The following is a 20888-nucleotide window of genomic DNA, read 5'->3' on the forward strand; positions in this document are numbered from 1 at the left end:
CTATTCACTCCAGAGTTCTTGGCCAAAAGGGTCATCCTGGCCTTAAGAACTGAGAAGAACTGCGAACTCAGTTTAACCTGGACTGGTCACATGTCAGGGTCCTAGAAACCGGTAACCCAAAGACCAGCTCTTTTATGCTCCTCTACATTTTCTAGCCTCCGCAGGTTTCAAGTCCGTTGCCCACCGTGGCAGTAGTCACACTGCAGTACCTGTCCAGTTTCCCAGTCATTTTATTATCGTAAGGCCGGCTTCAGACTGGAGGTTTAACCCAGTTCCAAAAGGTCTCAAAAATCTTAATAATAGGCAATTTTATTGATTTTTCAAAATCTAATGAATCATTTGCCCTTAATACTCAATCCTAAACAACAATTTCCTAAGAAATCATGCTTGATGAGGAATTAGAGGAGTTAAGCCAGATAGTTAAGCCTTAGGTCTGAAGCCCGTATAACCGAACTTGTCAACAAACTTTTTCAAATAATAATGCCGCATGAATTAAAAATCTGAGCTGAACGGAATTAGACAGAGCAGACTTTATTTTCGGACACTTCCACTTCAAAAGACTTCCAAGCACTTCATTCTCAGCTATACACCACTTCCGACCGTAATATCTCCCCCTTGGGAAGACTTGTTTTAACTTTTTTGTCAGGAAAAAGAGTGTAAATACTCTTTTTAAGGCTGAAAATAACTCTTTTTAAGAGTTAAAATAACTCGTTTTAAGAGTTAAAAGTATTCTGTTTTAGAGTTAAAGTAACTCTTCCAAATCTCAAAATGGATAGATTTTGCAATATTACATTTTTTTATTTTATCATTTTCATTATTAATATTATATTTACTTGACCTCAAGTTCCTATATTCCTAGCGAAATATCACGTATGGTGCACACACATTTCTTTATGAGACATTGTTAGACATATTTCTAGTAGGGTAGAGTCAGCCTTTTTCGCCATGTAAGCACTTTTTCACCACCTAATATAAAACAACTAATTTAGGGCATTTAAGAATAAGTAGCATTTCAACACTCATAATATGTTCTGTTCTAATATCCCAATACGTTATTACGTCTCTTAAATAATTGAAATTCGTTTTAGACCAGGTGGCGAAAAGTACTGAAACAAGCATAATTGGGGAAAATGCATATTTTTCAATGAGATTCTTTAAAATTCTCAAGACGTATTCTAGATATATAGATAGATATTGCTTCAAAGTATCTTTATACAAAAATTCATTTTAGTCTGACAAAAATATCACACCTTACGAGGCCCCTAAAGCTTAATGGTGGCGAAAAGTACCGACTCTACCCTAGATGTTTCATATGAACTTTGTCACACGAAAATCTTCTTGACTGAAGTATATTCTTAAAATTAAAACACTTAAGCATATACTTTAGTCGAGATGAAATTTTACATCGAAAAAGAGTAATAATTACATAGATATCCGACGTACTATTTCAACTCGCATGAAGAATTGTTTCAACTCTGTTTACTAAAGTTTAAAACGAAAAAGAGTAACAATTACATATCGAGTTAATTCAACAAGGCGATAGAGTTGTTTCAACTCTAAAGTTTTTTTCTTATTGTAAAATGGAACCTTCGATATATTCCACCTGATCTATTCCTTCAGCCTAAATCACTATATCATGAATGGATCGTAAATAAGTTGCGAGTCATACGTATATCGGATTCCGTTTCTCTATAACCTTAAAGAATGTACACTAAATTTAAATAATATTTCAGTTCATTTTTACTACTTACAATTTGCATATTTGGTTAATATTATTCCTCTATACAATTCATAAACTATCCTGATTTTTGAGAGATTTCGTCTGTTCAACACTTCGCAATTTAGATGTTCTGGTTTAATTGAAACACAAAATCAATCTAACTATTCGATAAATTCTAAGTGAATTCAACTTACTGCTCAAAATAGACATATCTCTCTGTCGAAAGTAATTATGAACGATTTTGCGGTGAAAACACTGAGGATTACATGTTCGTATATAAATTTACCTGCATGAAATTGAAAGTTTGACAGGTTTGTACGAAAATTCAAAGCAGTATATTTGTCTTTCAAATTTTTCACAACATTCTCCCAATCCCTTGTCAGATGCATTTTACAAATGCAATTGCATTGTATAATGAAACAACAAACTGTTGAGACAAACTTTGACGGCGGGGGAGGGGGGGGGGGGTTGGGGGGATGGGAAACATATGGAAAAATTTCAAGTGTATACAATGTGTGTTGAGCTTTTCTCTCAGTGATAAATTATGTAAAGTCACTTTTGCAGAAAGCTTCCGTCTCCTGGATCGCACACGCTCGAGGAAGTTGTCTCCCTTTTGTTGGTGCACAGAGAGGGTCTTCAATTGCACTGTCGATGGTCTTTGTTGTGAGGGTAGGGGGATGATGAGGTGATTTTTTTTTTGGAAGGGTTAAGGGTCATAGAGGGTCTAAATGGTGGAACAAAAAAGAACTTCTTGCACGATGAGCTTTGGCGCGCGCGAAAAGTTGAAGGCTCATCTGACAAATAGTGAGCGCAAGTTTCAGGACGCCGGCGCGAGATGTTGTACGGAGGGTGGTCGACACGGTGCATTGTAACCTCATCCTGGCCAATTTGCTGCCCCTCGACCCCACCAGCAGCCGGTGAAAAGCATTCCCAAAGCCGGAGCTGCCACGGTATCGTCAGTCGAACTCCGAACTCTGAACCGTGAGGACGTCGCGCGTGGCGGGAGAAAAGCTCGCTTTTTCGTGGTCAAAAAAAGAAAGCTCGTTTCAATCGTGCAGGGATTCTCAGGAAGATTTTTGAGGAAGATTTCTGGGTTTGTTTTCCTTAGGAATTGGTGTTAAAGAGAGTATGGGCAAGTAGATCTTGTGGGTGGCTTGAGAACAACAAAAGTGTCACGCGAATTGATTTACAATGGGCAAAGCTCATTCACTTTCCGCGTGGTGGAATCACCGGAAACCCTCCCCATTCTATGGTCCACCGTTTGGCGGGAGTCTTATGTGAATTCTTGGCGTAATTGAAAAATATTTCCCTTGCCAAAAAAAATTCCACAGACGGCAGAGTCAGCCCTAAGCATCAAAATTTTTCGTGTACAAGGTGTTAAAGTGTAATTCCCTTTGAGTTTTCATCCCTGTCGGAGGCTTTTTTTTCCGTTGTTACTGTGTGGTGTCTCGAAGTGTCGGACAGAGACTTGGAAGAAAAACAAGTGAGTAAATTTTTCTCATTTTCCTGCCAAAAAACACTCTCAGTCCCAAAAAAAAAAGAAAACTCATATACACTCTTTTCTTTCCCGGGGAATGGGGCAAAAGTTGAATTACATGTTGTACATTATTTACCCCTGTTTGTAGGGGGTACAAACAAATTTACGTGAGGAAATTGTTCATGGAGGGTGGGATGCTTCTGCATCTTGAATTTCCTACATAAACGACTGGGTAAGGTTTGTTGGGGCAGAAAAAAAAGGACCTACCATAAATATGGGAGCAACAGATTTCTTCAGTTCTCCCTTGGTTGTCGATTCAGTGAAAAATTTAATGGTGATTCTCGATAGTTTTACCACCCACATGCACCCAAACAGCCTTTTTCCCATCGCCTATGTACACGTGAAACCATTGCTGATGGCATTTTCTTTCAGTCCCATTGACAATTTCCACAGACAATGTCGAATTGTAATATATTGCAGAATAATTACACAATTTTACGTAATTTACACAATTTTACACGAATTATGTCCAATCCAGAAGTATTCAAATATTTAACAATAAAGAATATTTTGATACCATCGGATTCACTGATTGGTTAAAGCTTGGAAATATTGAAAACTCTACCAAATCCCACATCGCGATAGAACACAAATAATTTATGGAATTAAATATTTAATTGCATGTGGATATAGCCATTACTGCATTATTGAGTACTTGCATAGAAATCGAATTGAAACAGTCGATAGATTTACTAATTTAAGTGTAACCACAAAAATTCAGACTTTGCAATATTTAAACCCAAGTGACACATCACGGAATGACCATATTTTGACCAGTTCGTGACTTAAAGAATTTTGTGAGTATTTCTCCAAATACAGATTTAAGAAGGGTATAAAAATTTGTGATCAGTGAAAGAAAAGTTCAGTCGGTAAAATATCGTATACGATTTTGGTTAGTAATAAAATTAATTGCATTCAGTGAATAATTAAAAATTGATCGGAAATACCAGGGGCATGACGTTTCCTATGTTTCCCATATGTTTCTAACAGGCCGAAAAAACTTTGGAGTTTATTCAGTGTTTTCTGTCATTGTAGAATGAATTAGCAAAAATATAAATACAAAATAAGAGCCAATTAAAATAAAGAATAGGCAACCAAAAACCCCAAATTGGCAACCTAACTACGTAGTTTCGGAGATATCTCGTGAAATGTGTACGAAAACAGGGAAAAATTTACACTAAAACTGGTCGCATTTTTCAGAGCTAATGTTACCCCCTGGAAAATACTGTTAAATTGAACTGACAGCCTGTTCGTGCGGGAAAAACATTTTCAGTTGGTAAATTTTTTGAGTGATCAGTAAAGAATTCGATTTTAATCATTAGAATATTTTCAAATATTCCATTTCGGTCAGTGAAAAAAATCAAGAAGTGCTTATAATTTTTTTTTTTAAATTAAACCGATAGTTCATAGCATTTTTATATTCTCTTTTTCAAGATTATTGCATTATTTTTGGCCATTTACAATTTTTGATTCCTGTTCCAATTAAATGCCAATAAAATTTAATTTTTAAGCCTCTGGCATTTTAACTCGGTATAATTTCATGAAATCAAAATTCACGTCCCTTTCTTAAAAGATTTACTTGAGTCTATCGCACGCTTTCGAACTCAAAATTGGACTGAGCTAAATTTAATTTGGTGTGATGTCCAAAAGAAGAAGAGTAGGATAGATACATGCAAAGCTTTTAAGAAAGAGAGGGATGTGAATTTTGACTTTGTGACATTTTCTTAATCTAGAAGTTCTGCCGGAACTATTACTGACCATTTTTCTCCGAAGCACACATACTGACCGAATTTCATTTATTTATGACCATTGTTCTTAAATTTATATTAGGTCAAATAAAAAGTTTTGATCCTTTTTAAGCTCAATTTTGAAGATGAAATTAGCAGAGTTAGGATTATCCGATTTAGATCAAATACATGCCGTTCATTTTTGATTTAAGTTCGTAATTTCACGCTTGAAGAACCCCTGGTCCCTACTGGTAATAAACTTGACTGGGTCATTTTTACAAGCCTTTTTTATGGACAGCATTGCATCATCAAGAGATTTTTGCAAATGCTTGAAAAAGTGATAATCGCTGGGTACCAGGTCTGAACTATACGACGGGTGCAACAGAACCTGTTGTATCAAATCCTTAAACAAATCCCATCTAACCTCTTGGAACTCTGGTACCCATACCCATACAGTAGAGTCTCGCTATAGGCCATCGCTCTGTAGTCCACAATTTTAAGTGTCAAATTTGAAACCAAATATGGACTATAGCGAGACTCTACTGTATATTCTATTGTCTACGTCGGTTTTTTCACAATGATTCTGAAGAATCGCTAAAGATGTGTGCGACCTGGCATTGCCTTGATGGAACAAAACACCCTTCTTATTGGCCAATTCTGGGCGATTCTGGTATATCATCTTCTTCAATGTAGTTCAACATAGAAATCTTACATTAAAATAAATAAAGTTTGGACTTCATATATCGTGAATTCTACGACAAGTAAAAAAGCTTGGAAAAAAAAGAATTTAAGAATAAAATTTGTCAAAATTCAAATTTCAAGTCAAATTTTATTTTAACAAAATTCCTTTTTTGTAAGAAAATATAAGAGCGAAAGAACTGTGTCAAATTTCGGACAGGTTTAATATAACAATAATGTTCTGAAGTTGAAACGTTTTATTTTAAATACAAATTGAAATGGTTTAGTTTAGGATTTCGTTGAGGTTTAGTTTTCTAACATATTTTTTAATAGATTTAAAAAACAAAATAAATAAAAAAAACACTGCTGTGTGTGCAATATCGGACATTAAGTTTCTTGAAGTTTCTTGTCTCTTTTAAAATATTTCAATGATTTTTCTACAACTTTTTGTTTGAAGAGACGCCGCTTCTTTGTTTCTTATGATTTTTTCGTTTTTTTTTGGCAAAGTACAACTCCTAATTTTAATTTTGTTGAAACGAAAAAGAAGCTGAAAATTTGTAGAATTTCGAAAACAAAAAGATTATATCCTATATTGTTAGTTATTAAAAATTTGGCACAAATCGCTTAGAAGATTAGGCTATTATTGTGCTAACAATAAAAAAATAAGTCAAAATATTAATAATATAAAATTTTAATGCAGTAATATGGTAAAATATTCTTGGGTAAGGAAAGCCATGGGCACTAAATGAGTTTCTGGAATTCTTCTGGCGTTAAAAGTATTCGGATTGCATCCAATGAGCTTCACTGCACTTGATTCCACGGGCATGGGACTGACAACCTCATCCCGTATAAGAAAAATTAATAATGCATATCTAGAAATCCCCCTGCGAGAAGGCCTTGTTTCTTCATTTAATGTTGGCCAGCATTATTAATATTAATATTAAGGAAAACCATATTGAAGTTATGAATGAACCATATTGATTCAATAAAAGACCTGACGAGAGATGATCATGATGTAATAGAAAACCAATCAAATCACTTACCGAAAGCTCTGTCGACAAAACATTTTGTTATTTGATCTTTGAAAAAATATACCAAAACCAGGCTAAAAATTTAAAGTTTCTATTTTCTGCAGGGGAAACTGGCGCACCACCAAATACGGGGTAGCACCAAACACTAATTTTTATTTTTAAACTACTTGGACTATCTCGACCATTTCTTCAGTGGACAAGCATCCCTATAATGCCTATAAATTTCTGTAAGTCTTGTCCTCTGAAGTCGAATATCTTATTAGAAAATCGCAGTGTTTGGTGATACCCCATGTTTAGTGGTGCCCCAGCTTCCCCTACTCCTTTCTCGAATCCGGTAAATCATAATATGTTTAAGAGGGTTTATGAAGATTATATGTGGTAGAAATTTGAAGTCTCGGTCTCTTTTCTACTAGAAAACACTGAATTTTGAAGTTTTCGAATGCTTCAAAGACGTAGCACTATTTAAACTTTGTCAAAGAAAGATTATCAGTGGAATAATAATAAATTATGATGATCTTAAAAGTAATTAACACATTTTCTCATCCTGGTTTGTTCGAAAGTTGAAGAAATAAATGTTTATAGCGGGTTTCCTGGTATTTTTCCAAGGATTTTTCTTGCTCCTTGATAGGATGGCAATAGTTTCGTTTTTAATAAAACTTTGTGTTATTTGATATAAATTACATGTAAGAAATATATGTAATTTAATCATGACAGTCGTCTGGGAATTGTCTCACTTCCGTGGGAGACAAAAGGTGATAAAAGGGGCCAAGTTCCGATGGAATGAGTCCATCAGGCCAAAGAGAGACACAAAGGACAATCACATGTGCAGAAGAACGTGTCTTGTGCTTTTTTGTCCATTTTCCCCCATTGCCATCATGTGAGTGTCAAAGAGACTCAATGGAGCCATGATATGAAGAGATAGCAAAACCCCCCTTTTTGAAGAAAATCCTCCCTTGTTCGATTACATCCAAGCCACACATAAACATTCAATTTTATTAACCGCAGCGGTCACATTTCCGTTGACCTGAAAATATATTTCACAGTTCATAGACTTACCCCACATTTCATCTGCAACATTTTGGACCATCCCCTATCCCACTATTCACCACAAGAACGTCCATTCACATAACTAAACTCATCCTACCATCCTGGGAAATATTTTGCATGGAACGAAAATATGAGTATCGTTTTCTGTCTTCATCCTAGTCATTCACATATACAAAAAAAATCAATCTCTGCCACTATTTTTCATTTTCTCTCCATGCTTTATTATTATTCTCCTTTTCATAGAGAAAGCCCCTCCTATGCCTCCGCATTTATCTATGTTGGCGATTTATCCTGACGAAAAGCTCCACAGATGGAATATCTTTTATAACTTCATGCATTCAATACATTTTTTTTTCGAATTTTACAATTTACGTGCTTCAAGCCAAGGGGATGACCATAAATTAAAATTGTGGATTTTCACAAAATATTAAAGATTTATTATAAAAATTGATCATTTTTGCATGAAAAATACCTTTACGTCAGTTATAAAGATTATGAGACATTAGTGTTTGAAGAATGTAGAGTTAGATGGCGCTTATTTGAACAACAAAATTAAGAAAAACCCGCAAAGTCTCTAGCAGTTCTATTAAGAAAAGGATTTTTCCTGGATCTTCACAAAATTATGAGATTAGGGGAAAAGCTGGTCAGAATTTCTATTTTAGCCAAGACACACATAAGGGATTATAATAGGAGAACGCACAGGGTAACTCATTTCGGGGAACTTGAGCCAATCTGGTTAGGGAACTCATGGGGAACTCGGGGAATTTATGGAGAACTCGGCGAACCCATACATTTTTTTTAGGGTACCCACGGGGAACCTGGGGAATCCAAATCTTTTTCTTTAGGGAACCCGGGGAACCCATATGGTTTTTCGGGGAATCCATTTAGTTTTCAAGGAACTCATAGAGATCTTACATATTTGTCTGGGAACCCGAGGACCCCATTTAGGGACCCTGGAGAACCCATTATATTTCAGGAAACTCACAGGTATCTCATACATTTTTCTAGAAACCCAGGGAGCCTTATACATTTTTCGAAGAACTCTCAGGGAACCCGTGGAACCCATTCAATTTGCAGGGAACTAATAGGGTACCCATATATTTTTTAGGTAACCTGGGGCACTAATTTATTTTCCCAGGGAACCCACAGAACTCATATATTTTCCAGGAAAGTCACGGGTATCTCATATATTATATATTTCTGGAAACCCGGGGAACCCACTCAATTTTCAGGGAACTCAAGTAACTCATATATTTTTTCGGGGAACGAGGGACTCGAGTTGCTCTTATTCCTTGTGAATAACACCTTGGGCACAAAGGTGATTTAATCTAAAAGAAAACGAAACTTCTAGGGAGGTCATCCAAGGAGGATTTTGAAATAGGTGGAAGTTGGGCTACATCGAGCTAGGGCTAGATTGAAAATCAAGTTTTTCGCATGTTTATAAAAGAAGCTGGACCTAGCCATAATTTAATTAAGATCTACAATTGTTTTGCCGGGTCTGAATTAAATTATGGCTAGGTCCAGCTTCTTTTACAAACATGTGAAAAACTTGATTTTCAATGTAGCCCTAGCTCGATGTAGCCCAACTTCCACCTATTTCAAAATCCTCCTTGGATGACCTCCCTAGAAGGTTCGTTATTTTTTATATAAAATCGGGTCCCGGTCAAAATCCCGAACGCCAAAATCCCTAAAGTCAAAATCCCGAATGGGCCAAAATCCCGAAAGCCAAAATCCCGAATTCTTAAAAGTGTTACAAATACTCCCATAATTGTACCCGCGCTTGCTGGAGGCAAAGGGAAATCTTCTGTATCTTAGGAAATTATTCTAAACATTTTCCTCTATATAATTTCATCCCTTTCGGGATTTTGGCTTTCGGGATTTTGGCTGCCACCGGTTTTGCCTACCTAAATTACATTATGTTATATCCCAGCTTTTTTAAAAATATGAGAAAAATAGTTTTTTTATCCCCCCTTACCCTTGATATAGGTCTGAAGCCTATCGGCTTATTGTGACCAAGATCCCATTACAACTAAAAGGCAAAAAACAAACGAGCAGTAAAAAATTCAAAATGGGCAGTAAAAAATTAAAAATGAGCAGTAAAATATCTGATTATGGTCAGTAAAAAACTTAAATCTTTACAAAAATGGGTCTATTTTATATATTTAACATTTAAAATAGTTCCATATAGAGTGAAAAGCCCTTTATTTTCCCTTTGCCAAAATTTGGACGATAATATCACTGTTTCAAATTTTTTTGTTACTGATCAATTTTAACTTTTTACTGCTCATTTATTCAATGCCCAACTAAAACACTTAACAATTAAACAAATGTCCTTAATAAAAATCTATCAGTTATATTCTAATGTCTCTACTATTTAGGAATGACACAATCTTTTTCAAGGGTCCTGGACGAAAAAATAATATTTTCAATGTAGCCCACACTCCCCCTAATGCATTACCATAAGTTGAGCTGTCCTTGTAGCAGTTTACAATGATTTTGGTGATACAAGTAGGGGAAGGCTTCCAGGCCTCGCGTACTTCATGTTTTTCCCATATGCCTTTGACAAATCTGACCTATGGCAATTTGGAATATGGGAAAAATATTATGTGTTCGGAGCCAGAGTGTGTACGAAGCCTGAAAGCCTTCCCTATAAACTGAAAATTAATTTCAATTTTTTTTTTCTACCTCAGGCTTCTTTTTAATGAAAAATAGGTGTGATAATAAAAGAATCACACCTATCCAATTTTAAAATAATTTTTTCCAGACCAATTACCATCCAATAAACTCAATCCCTTTTCATTGTGAAGGATCTGAATTGGGTTTAAGTAGAAATAAACTGAAAGATTTTCATTGAAAAATATTTAACAGATAGTAAACTAAATGAATTCTGAAAGTTTTTTTATGGATGAATGTGACTGAAAGCTTCAGAAGATATGTCAGTAAGACTATAATTAAGTGCTCTACAGCAATTTTGAATAAATAAAAATTTTACTATCGCAGTTAAAGTGATTTCTGTGATGCTGCTTTTGAGGGATAATTACGGTATAAGAAGTTTTTTAAATCATTAAACTTATTCGAAGCATTTTTAAATATGGTTCACAAATATGGTCTCTATGTGCTAACGAGTAAAAGTATAAGTTCTGCAATATAAAATAGTTAAAGTGATTGGGTACTTCCTATTGCTACGTACATAAACGAACATTATACATAATTCTTGAATATTTCATTTGGAATAAAGAGATATATTCTATCTAATATTTTCAACTTCTTACATAATTCTCGTTTTTTATTATTATTTTTTTTTATTTTAGAGTGAGATAAATTTATTAGTAAATTGTTTTTTTTTTGTAAATATGAAACGTGTTCTAGTTGCCTTTAAATACTAAACACTTAAACTTAAATAGTGAAAATTTTAAGATGAGCTTTAAAAGCATAATGAAACTTTTATCTCAAGCTCTATGCAAACATATTAAATATTCAATTTGGACAAATGTTTTATTCATTTGATAGGAACATAGACATCAATTAGGATTTTAGTATAATTGTGACTGTTGGAAATCTCAATTGACATATTGAATTATCGACAGACAGGCGAAAGTGCGCTACCTTCGGACGACTGAATAATAATTAATTTTATAATTTAATTTATATTCCCAAGAATGAAAAATAACAGTCCGGTCTGAATAATTCGTAATTATTCTTTTTTTATTGGGATTTTGTGTATTCAAAAAGAGTTCAAACGTGTTTTTACATGACTGGAATATACAACCTGAGAAGGAGCTTTTCCGCCGTTTTGCTATGGAGGTTGGACACCAACGCTCAGACGGCGGTGGACGCTGAAAACTACACGGGGTTCTCAGTAAAACGAAACTGTACTTTGAAAGCATTGTTGATGAATAAATTTATCTATCTATCTTATAAGAGAAGTGTAAAAAACTTCGGATATATTACTCTTTATGTGTTACATATATCGGATAATAAGTTCGAAGTCCCTTATGCCCTTATGAAACTATTTCAAGGCTTTTTCTACGGCATCTCATTCGCAGCGAAGATGCTTTTTTGTTTCTTAATAAACCCTGGCTGGATTCCTGATAATCTCAATCTTGTTCTATGGGAAAGAATAATTTCTCAGCTTGAGGATGGGTAATATGATCATGTTTCTGTTTCGCTGATTTCATTTTCGGTTTATCACTGTGTTCCTCTCTTGAACTATAGTTGACTTTATTTTCGGGAATCATTGCACTTGTAGACCCAGTACAGTACTTTGCGGAGGTCGCAGTTCCTAGATCATCGTTTCTGGATGGCCGATCCTCTACTAGGTCTTAGTATTTTGTGGCTCCGTGTGCTCGATTTAAAGAGTCGCAGTTTTAGTTATTCTTTCCTTGTGCAAAGTGTCGTACTTTAAAATTCCTTTTCTAAAGAGTGAAATAGGACGCTTATATTGAGCCATGTGGCTTCCACTTATTCCTTAAGTTCTTTAACATAATATTTTATGTTTAAGGTAAATCTTTTTGTACAAAGGCAGTACCGGACGAAACCCCAAAAACCAAAATACCGAATGGTCAAAATCTTTAAGGAGTCGAAATTACACAGAGGACTCCTATGGAATTATTCTACAAAACACAGAAAATTTCTTTTTGCTTCCAGAAAGAGCAGATGCAATTCTGAGAGTAGCTATGACACTTTTAAGAATTCGGGATTCAGGCTTCTCCAGATTTCGACTTTTCGGACTTTGAATTAACGGATTATATCCTGAATTTTTGCCTTCAGGATTCCAGAGTTCGAGATTCTGGTCATTTCGTGATTTTGGTGTTCGGGATTCCGGTTTTTGGAATTTTGGCTCGTTCGTGATCTAGTCTTTTCAGGACTTTGGCTTTCAAGATTTTAGTGTTTAGAATTTTTGTTATTTTCGGGAGTTCGGCTCACTTGGAATTTCTGTGTTCAGGATTTTGGTCAGTAGGGTAAATGTCCTAAATCAAAACCATTTCCAGGCGCTTTAACTTTGACAGAAGATTCAACACAATAAGTTAAAATTTTTCTGAAGAGAATTACATAAATTTGCTCCTTGACTCTTCTAGAATGTTACTGTTTAGTGAAAATTCTTTAGATACAATTTGAAAACTTCTCAAATACAAGAAAAATACGCGAGCGTAACATGCTTCTATTGAACACATATTAATCCAAAAGAAGACAAGGGAAAGTTTCTAATTGGAGACAAACAATATAACTGAAATCGCGACGAAAGTCTTCCAAAACCTTCTTGAGTTTTCTACTTTCCCATCTAAAACAATAAGAAAATCTCTCCATAAAATCATATTTCCGGACTTTCCTATTGAAGCATTTGCAGACACTTCAGAAAAATCTTCTATGTTCACGAATTATTTCATTTGAAAACTTCACGTACCGTTAACAATATAGATTAGAACTTAATTTAACTAAAATTAGCCAGAAATATGACATGAATATTAAACAAAACGAATAAACAAAAGTATTTTTATTGTATTGTATTTTTGTATTTTTATTGTATTATTATAGTATTTTTCATTAGATAACATGGTAGATCGATGACAAATTCGATTGTGAAAAGGTACACTTTTAACTTTTCTGAGAAATTAACAAATTAAAATATGTGAATATGAATGGATTTTCACTTTATTTGTAGCAAAATTAACTAAATAATGAAACTGTGTTATAGAAAAATATATAAATATAACAATTTAGTACTGTATTTATCATGAAAACAATGACGTTTCCATTTGGAGTTGCGAAAAATTTCCATTTGGAACAGGTTTTGAAATAGCTAATTTACCCTACGGGATTTCGGCATTGGGGATTCTGGCTTTCTGGTTTTTGGCCCATTCGAGATCTAGTTTTTCGGGACTTCGGTCCATTTGGGATGCAGGCTTTTCGGGATTTTCATCGAGATCCGTACAGAGGACAGTCTGTCCTATTTTTTTCTAAAACTAAAATTTAGGATTGTGCGGTCTGTAAGAGTGAAATTTTAGTCAGTTTGTAAATGAAACTGGAGTCGTAAAATTCAAAATTTTGAAAAATAATAAAATACTTTCTACATAGGGACAATGAAGAAATTAAAAACCATCTTGGCGTTTTATGTTTGATAGATCAATAAAAAATTCTATTTTTTACTGACTAATCTTCTAACTTTTTCATCAAATATATTTTTCTCAAATTAAAGTGATTTTTCGTCATTTTTCAAATTTGTAAAAATATTTAATGAATTTCATAAAACGCTTTTGCCATTTTTCTTAAATTTTTAATGACTATAAGGAACTTTTGAAATTATAAAATAATAAAATATTTGTTTTATATTGAAAATACTTTGTTTTCTCAGTTATCATCCCCTGGGCTGTATATTTCAAATTAACGGATTGAAGAGTATATTTGAACACTGCGTGCACATATTGAAAGTAGAAAAATACTAATAAAACGAACATCCTTTGTTCCTCTACTATTTTTTTTTTAGATATGCTGAAAATATCGTGTTTTATCGTCCAGTATTTTTTTTCTCAATTTAAGTGCAAAAATATTAAAAAGCAGAACTTGAAAAAAAGCTCAGTTTGTAGAGAAATGTATTAAAATATGGCAAAAGGATGACTTTTAGTGGAATTGCTAAATTCCGCATAGCCACCAAAAAGCTCTTCTGCAACTGAAAGTTTCAAGTGTGAGAAAATCTCTGAACAAGAATATTTCAATAGGGGTAACAAAATTTATATTAGGATGTAAAACTATCTCCACCAGCAAATTCCTTATTAATTCCTCTCACATGAATTTTGGAAATTTGTAGAGCAACAATTTCACAATTAAATAACTCCACCATATATAGGGAAATGTTCTCAACTGAAATTGGGGAAGGACAAATATTTATTTCATTTTCCAATGAACTTTTCATGCACTCCCATATTCCATTCTTGAGATTTTCATTCCTGTAGTGATTTTTTTTGGGGTTATTGAGTTGTGGTGAGACTGAATGTTTTTTATGGCGATTTATCAATGAATTATTGCAGTGAAAAGTTCTACAGTCCCCCACAAATTCAATTAATCAAATTTGCAGTGAGATTTTTACCCAAAATAACATGAAAGCACTTTCAACACGACCTCAATAGCTCCATTGGCTTTCACATAATTAATTATTTCACCTTGAATTGACGCTTATGGTGAAAGCGAGTGAATAAATTCTTGCACATTCCACAGCATCATTTACATAGGATAGTGAAAATGATTGCATGTTTGGTGGAACATAGGGGGAACAAATCACCATAAAATGCTCGAAATAACACGTTTATTTGACATATTTTACCTTCTTTCTTTTCCACCCAAACAATAAACCACGAAATATTGACAGAAGCTATTAAATATTTCGTGGAATTTGAGTCCAAAAACACCAAACATTGGTCAAAAGCCACAAGAGAGAGCCCTTGAGGGTGTAAAATTGAAGATTTCCTTTTTAATACATCTGAATAGAGCTATCTGCAAAATATCTACTTCAACACAAAACAATTAGGCATACCCCCTAAATACGCCATATTAATTTCAATTAACTCAAGGGTACACTTGAAGAGAAAATTTTCCCATGATCATTTTCCTCTGGCTTCATTTTAGAAATTGATTTGCCAAACAATTCCCATCAATGCTATTTCAAGTGTCTGTTTCTAGCATTAACACTCTTACCAATATCATTGGCATTTCAATGAAGAAAACATAATGAATTGAGAGAATTGCAAGTGAAATGATACTTATAAAATAAATAGTTGATAAGTTTCATGAAATTTATTGCAATACTTCAATATTTATTGATTATGGAGGGAAACTAGATTTTTCTTAATGAGAGTGAACCGTCTACGGTGACTGATGGTACTCACTGAAGACTGAAGACAGTTTCCTAACAATAAGAGCCCCATAGCAAACTTTCAGAACTAAGGATACTAGTGGTTGGGCGTGTCAAAGGAACTAAGGATTTAGATTACAGGGATACGGCCGACGACTGGGATGACATGTGTCGAATAGGTCGTACGCTCTTAATATTTAAATTAAGAATACTTATTAGGTGTCAACTTGAGCGGCTTGAATGGGCTGCCCATTGAGCGGAAACCGATGGTTCTCAATCTCGCCTCCTTCAGCTGTGTGAGAGATAGTTATTGGCATCATCGGTAATATTGCGGGATTTTATACACCCCTCCAGGAACACAGCTGTAACACTGGTCACAGCTCGACAGTGTCACCGAAGAAAACTGGGACCCCGAATGCTGTACTGCTTTTAAGGAAGTGACGAAGCTGTTGCCCCTTTCCGTGGCCATTGAGAAAACGGCTATTGTCATTGTCGACTCCGGGATTGGACTTAGAAATGCCATGGTCGTTACTCCTTACGTTAGCGAATCGGTGCCACAGAACAGTTTCAGAGTAGGGTCTTTCAACAAGGAAAAAATTTTTTGGCACTATTCTCACGGTGCTGTATTTGATGAGATAAGAAAGTTTTTCTTCGACGATCATATGATCAGACGCCGCTTAGAGGTGGCTGAACGATCCTCCCTGTAGTGTAAAAACAGGAAAAATGTTCTTCTCCGGTTCTAATTGTCAGAATTTAAAAAGTGAGGGCGTTTTGGAAAGCTCTCGTGAAATGCCACTTCCCCTTCTAACATCACAAGTTCATAAAACCACCGCTAGGGGCGCTATTTTTAAAAAGATTTTTTTCAATTTTCTAAGTTAAATAACTAAGAAATTCCTTTATGCATCGGGCTGAAATTTTAGTATGTTATAGCCCTTGATTATACCTATCAAACAAAAAAAAATACTTAAGTCGATCTATAACTCCTGATCCGAGCTATAAGGGGTCAAATTTCGAATATTGACCGGCCTCTATCTCCGGTTCTTCGAGCGCCTCGAGTGGGTCAGTGGATAGAGCAGTGGCTCTGTGACTGCGAGGTCGTGGGTTCGGAGCTGAGCGGCAGCAGAAAAAAGATTTCTCATGCCATATCGGCTTCGAATTCGTCCAGTGGATGAATGAACAGTAATGTCAATGGTGCATATTGGCAAAAAAAGTGAACCGCCTAAAAACAATACAGGCTGGTACGAAAACGAGTTTCGACATGAAAGTGGTACTTCAGTCGATACAAGTATTCGCTGTCACTGATCCCAAACACACACCGAGAAGGGATGCTGTGATATAGTAGCGGCACTGACTGTCCACAGAGCTGTGATATAGAGCGGCTACCCGTATCGGGGGATAAGATAGAATAGGAGTGGGGAAGCATAAGGGGCCCAATTGGTGGCCTGAATGCATCGGAATATCCAAAATGGAGAACTGACCCCTGGCAAAATCTTATCTTATCTTATCTCCGGTTCTAATTAACATAGCGACCTAAATTTTGCCTTTTTGGTTTCGTCTCGACGGGCACTTTCAGATGGAAGTTCAAAAAGTCATCATAGGTGACGCTGCGATAGCGTCAAGATTCATCGAAATTCAAACTAAGTTTTCTCAAAAACACCATTGTACAAGTTAATGAAATTTTAGTATGTTGTAGTCCAGTCTAGGACGTTTCCAAAATGTGGCGTAAGTGCGCTGTGGTTTCAATAGAACCGGAGATATGAGCGGTCAAAGTTCACGAAATTCAAAAAAATCATATCTCCGGTTCTGTGTGACCGATTTTGATGGGTGAGAGCTTAAACAAAAGATCTCATCAAACGGTACAACTTTCTAAAACATTTGAACTTCGTGGGACCAACACCAGGGACGCTACAGTCAAGAAACCAATTTCAATATCACATAACCTCAATTATCTCGACACGTGCTTAACCGATTTTGATGATTACTTCGACATAATTGTAGAGTACATTTGTCTCTATATTTCGTCCATACATCATTTTTCGATCAGATAATGCAATCTGTCCGATTTTGCCGTTCATGAATTTGACTCAAGATAACTGAACTTAAGCTCTACAACAACAAGCTCTACAACAACTTAAGCTCTAAATTGAATTTGCATACATTCCGAGTTAGCTCACATTAAGAATCTCACCTACAATAAGCCGGTAAGGATCATCTGTCCCCTTTCTCATTTTTAGCACTTCTCACGTTCTCACAAAATTACAAAGTTTACCCCCTGGCTCCTAATGAATCCTAACTATGAATCTACTATCCGAAAAATCAAATAAAAAAAATTAAGAAATAATTTTCAGATTAGAAAAAAACAACAGCAAACCTCTATGCGAGGCCCATACCATGCAACAAAATGTACAATTGGATATTGTGGGGACAATAACAGCACAAATGCAAGATTTAAATGTTAGATCTATAGCCTATTTATGAATTTACATTTGGATTTAAACTAATACACAGAGCCATGGTGTTATTTGGATAATTGATTATTATGCTCATTAAATATTATTTAAGGTTTATGATTTAGTGAGATTTGATTTGAAAAGCCGATTGAAATTTAAAGCTGCACTCATTCTTTTGAATTATAATCCTTAATGTTTATTTTAACAAAATGTTTTCATTAACCATATACCAAACTTCAAGATTGCAATATTATCTCAATCTCAAATGTCAGTAAGTGGAAACTGCAAAAGACTCTTCAATGACATCATTATAAATTTCATTTCTGCGAATATACTATTCAGAATCACAGATGCGTTAACTAAAATTGGAGAGTTTATTATTTTATTTAAACTGGTTAAAAACTTTAAACACTTCTGGGCCTTTAATGGTATACATAAAAATGGAAAACTTATTTGAATTCATATAATAAAATACCATTAAAGTAAATAAAGCTCCATGATTAACGAGACATCTGAACGTTTTCGTTTGCCGTTTTTGAAAATAATATGAAAAAGTCTGCAATAGATTAGACAATATATTGCTAAATTCATTTTCATTTAATAAAAATTATATTCGATAAATTATAGGAGATACCGGAGTACTTTTAGCCAGCAAATGATAAGGTTTGTCTAATGTTTTTATGTCTCATAAGTAGCATTGGGATATTGACTGTATGAAGCAGTGTAATTCAAAGCTCTAAAATCGTTAACTTTTCTAGAGGATATTGAAAAAAAATTGACACATTAGCTCCGATGACCTGGGTAGATACAGCTAGTTTTGGGGTACTAATTACCACCAGTTTTCCAAACGAAATTTTAAATTGGAGATACCAAATATTGTTTCACTTGATACAAGCCCACTGAGGTACATATTAATGGACCCAGGGTCAACTTATGGGGGGGTCCGCCGAAGGTCCCAAGTCCCTATCTCTAACCATTTGGCAACCAGATATTCGAAATTCGAACACATAAACAAGGATGTTCTTTTATGGCTCATTCTGCAATATTTGAGCAATAAAAAAAATGTTATATCGGTAATAACTGTAGAGTTCTACTTGAGCATACTAAAAATTTAGAACAAATTCTAGCCTGTAATGTTAATTTTTTCCATTTCCATTTTTTTAGTAATTAACTATTTACCGGAGATCTTTAAAAAAAAAAACGCGAAAAATGGACAACTTCAACATAAGGATTCCTCAACTTACCATCCTGGTAGGATCCCCATATTATCCCTGAGGGAGTAATAGATAATCTGAAAAGTCCTACCTATAGCTTTGCATGCATATTTATATATTTACATATACTTTTAAGTTTTGAATTATTTTTCGATTTTAAGACAAACTTATCCAAAAGTTTACGAATCGAAGCCTATGATAATTTTTTCGCATCAATGTTATAGGCTGTTCAGAACAGGGTTTATCTTCTAAATCTAAAGCAAAACTGATGTCCTGAAAGTTCCAAAAACCAATCTTGATGCTTCCGTGCTTCTGTTTATCGACTAAACCAAGATTGCCTCCGTCTCCTTTCGAAAACGAAAGATAATGATACGTGACTTTCAAAGTATGACCTTTGTAATTCCAATAGATGAATCGATTTCTACATAATCTACTTTTTAAAATATTTACAATTACTTTTTTACTACCTGGATAACAGGAGCATAATTCAAATAAACTAAACTAATCTAAATAAACCTGGAAATGCTTTTTCGTCCAATGTTAATGCTTTAATAACCTCCTGTTCGTAAGCTTTTCTTTACTTCTAGAACTTAAGGATGGTCTTTACCGATCCGATCTGGGTTCCGGTCAAAATCCCGAAAACCAAAATCCCGAAAGCCAAAATCCCGAAAACCAAAAACCCGAATGGGCCCAAATCCCGAACTCTTAAAAGTGTCATAGCTACTTCCACGATTGCACTCGGACTTTCTGGAAATTATTCTAAACATTCTTCCATATATAATTTCAGCCCTTTCAGGTTTTTGAACATTCGGGATTTTGTTTTATAATTCGAGATTTTGGCTTTCGAGAATTTGGTGTTCGGGATTTTGGCTTTCGGGATTTTGGTTGCCACCTATCCGATCTACCATGTCTGATTGGTGATAACAGTTCTTAAACACTAGAATTAAAGAAAAGCTCACGAACAAGAGGGGGTCAAAGTCACTTACACTTATGGTACTTTGAAAGAATGCCCCAAAGGACAAATCGAATTACTTAAAACGAATACAAACTTATAGAGTGATTTTCTAACAAATGTTTACCGAATTTATTCTTGTTCTAAGATGTTTCTCTTCAAGAATTAAATATATTGCTTGAGGTTATTAAAATCGTGTCATTCAAATTTGAGACAATTAATTGAAATAACTTTAAAAACGGCTTTTGGGTTCACTTTGAATTTTCCTTCCGACAAGACACAATATCTCAGGGTAAATATTCAATTTGAAGATGGTACATCTAACAGTCCGCTAGTATAGAGATATTTTGAGGAAGTTTCCTCGCAATATTATTTGTTTCTTTGAGACTAAATTGAGACTCCATTTCATATCACCCTCCTGAAAGATTCATATCTCAATTTCAATGACCCTTTGAGTAGATTTCAAAGTGAGTTTTAGATATCTTGAAGCTCTCTCGAGCAATGGATATTCATTTAACTTGATTCTGCTCTCATCGGAATGGAGAAGAGTGGTCCTGAAGGAATCCTTGGGTATTGTAAACCCCTGCTGACACTCTACTACTGCAATCTATAGTCTTGACTTCTCACCATCCTCGTTGAATGCCAGGCACTTGGCAAAATCTGAAACTTATGCCCAGTGAGTTTGT

At 34.8% G+C, this 20888-nt stretch overlaps 1 protein-coding gene across 1 annotated transcript in view; it reads left to right on the forward strand.

The window, feature by feature from the left end:
* Positions 1 to 2678: 2678 nt before the first annotated feature.
* Positions 2679 to 20888, forward strand: part of LOC129807780 (carbonic anhydrase-related protein 10) — a 228803-nt gene continuing 210593 nt past the window's right edge. The window contains exon 1 of the mRNA XM_055857262.1: positions 2679 to 3203. The gene's annotated coding sequence lies outside the window, so the exon portion shown is untranslated. The remainder of the gene's footprint in view (positions 3204 to 20888) is intronic.

Source organism: Phlebotomus papatasi, chromosome 3 (assembly GCF_024763615.1).
Source record: "Phlebotomus papatasi isolate M1 chromosome 3, Ppap_2.1, whole genome shotgun sequence".
Taxonomy (NCBI): domain Eukaryota; kingdom Metazoa; phylum Arthropoda; class Insecta; order Diptera; family Psychodidae; genus Phlebotomus; species Phlebotomus papatasi.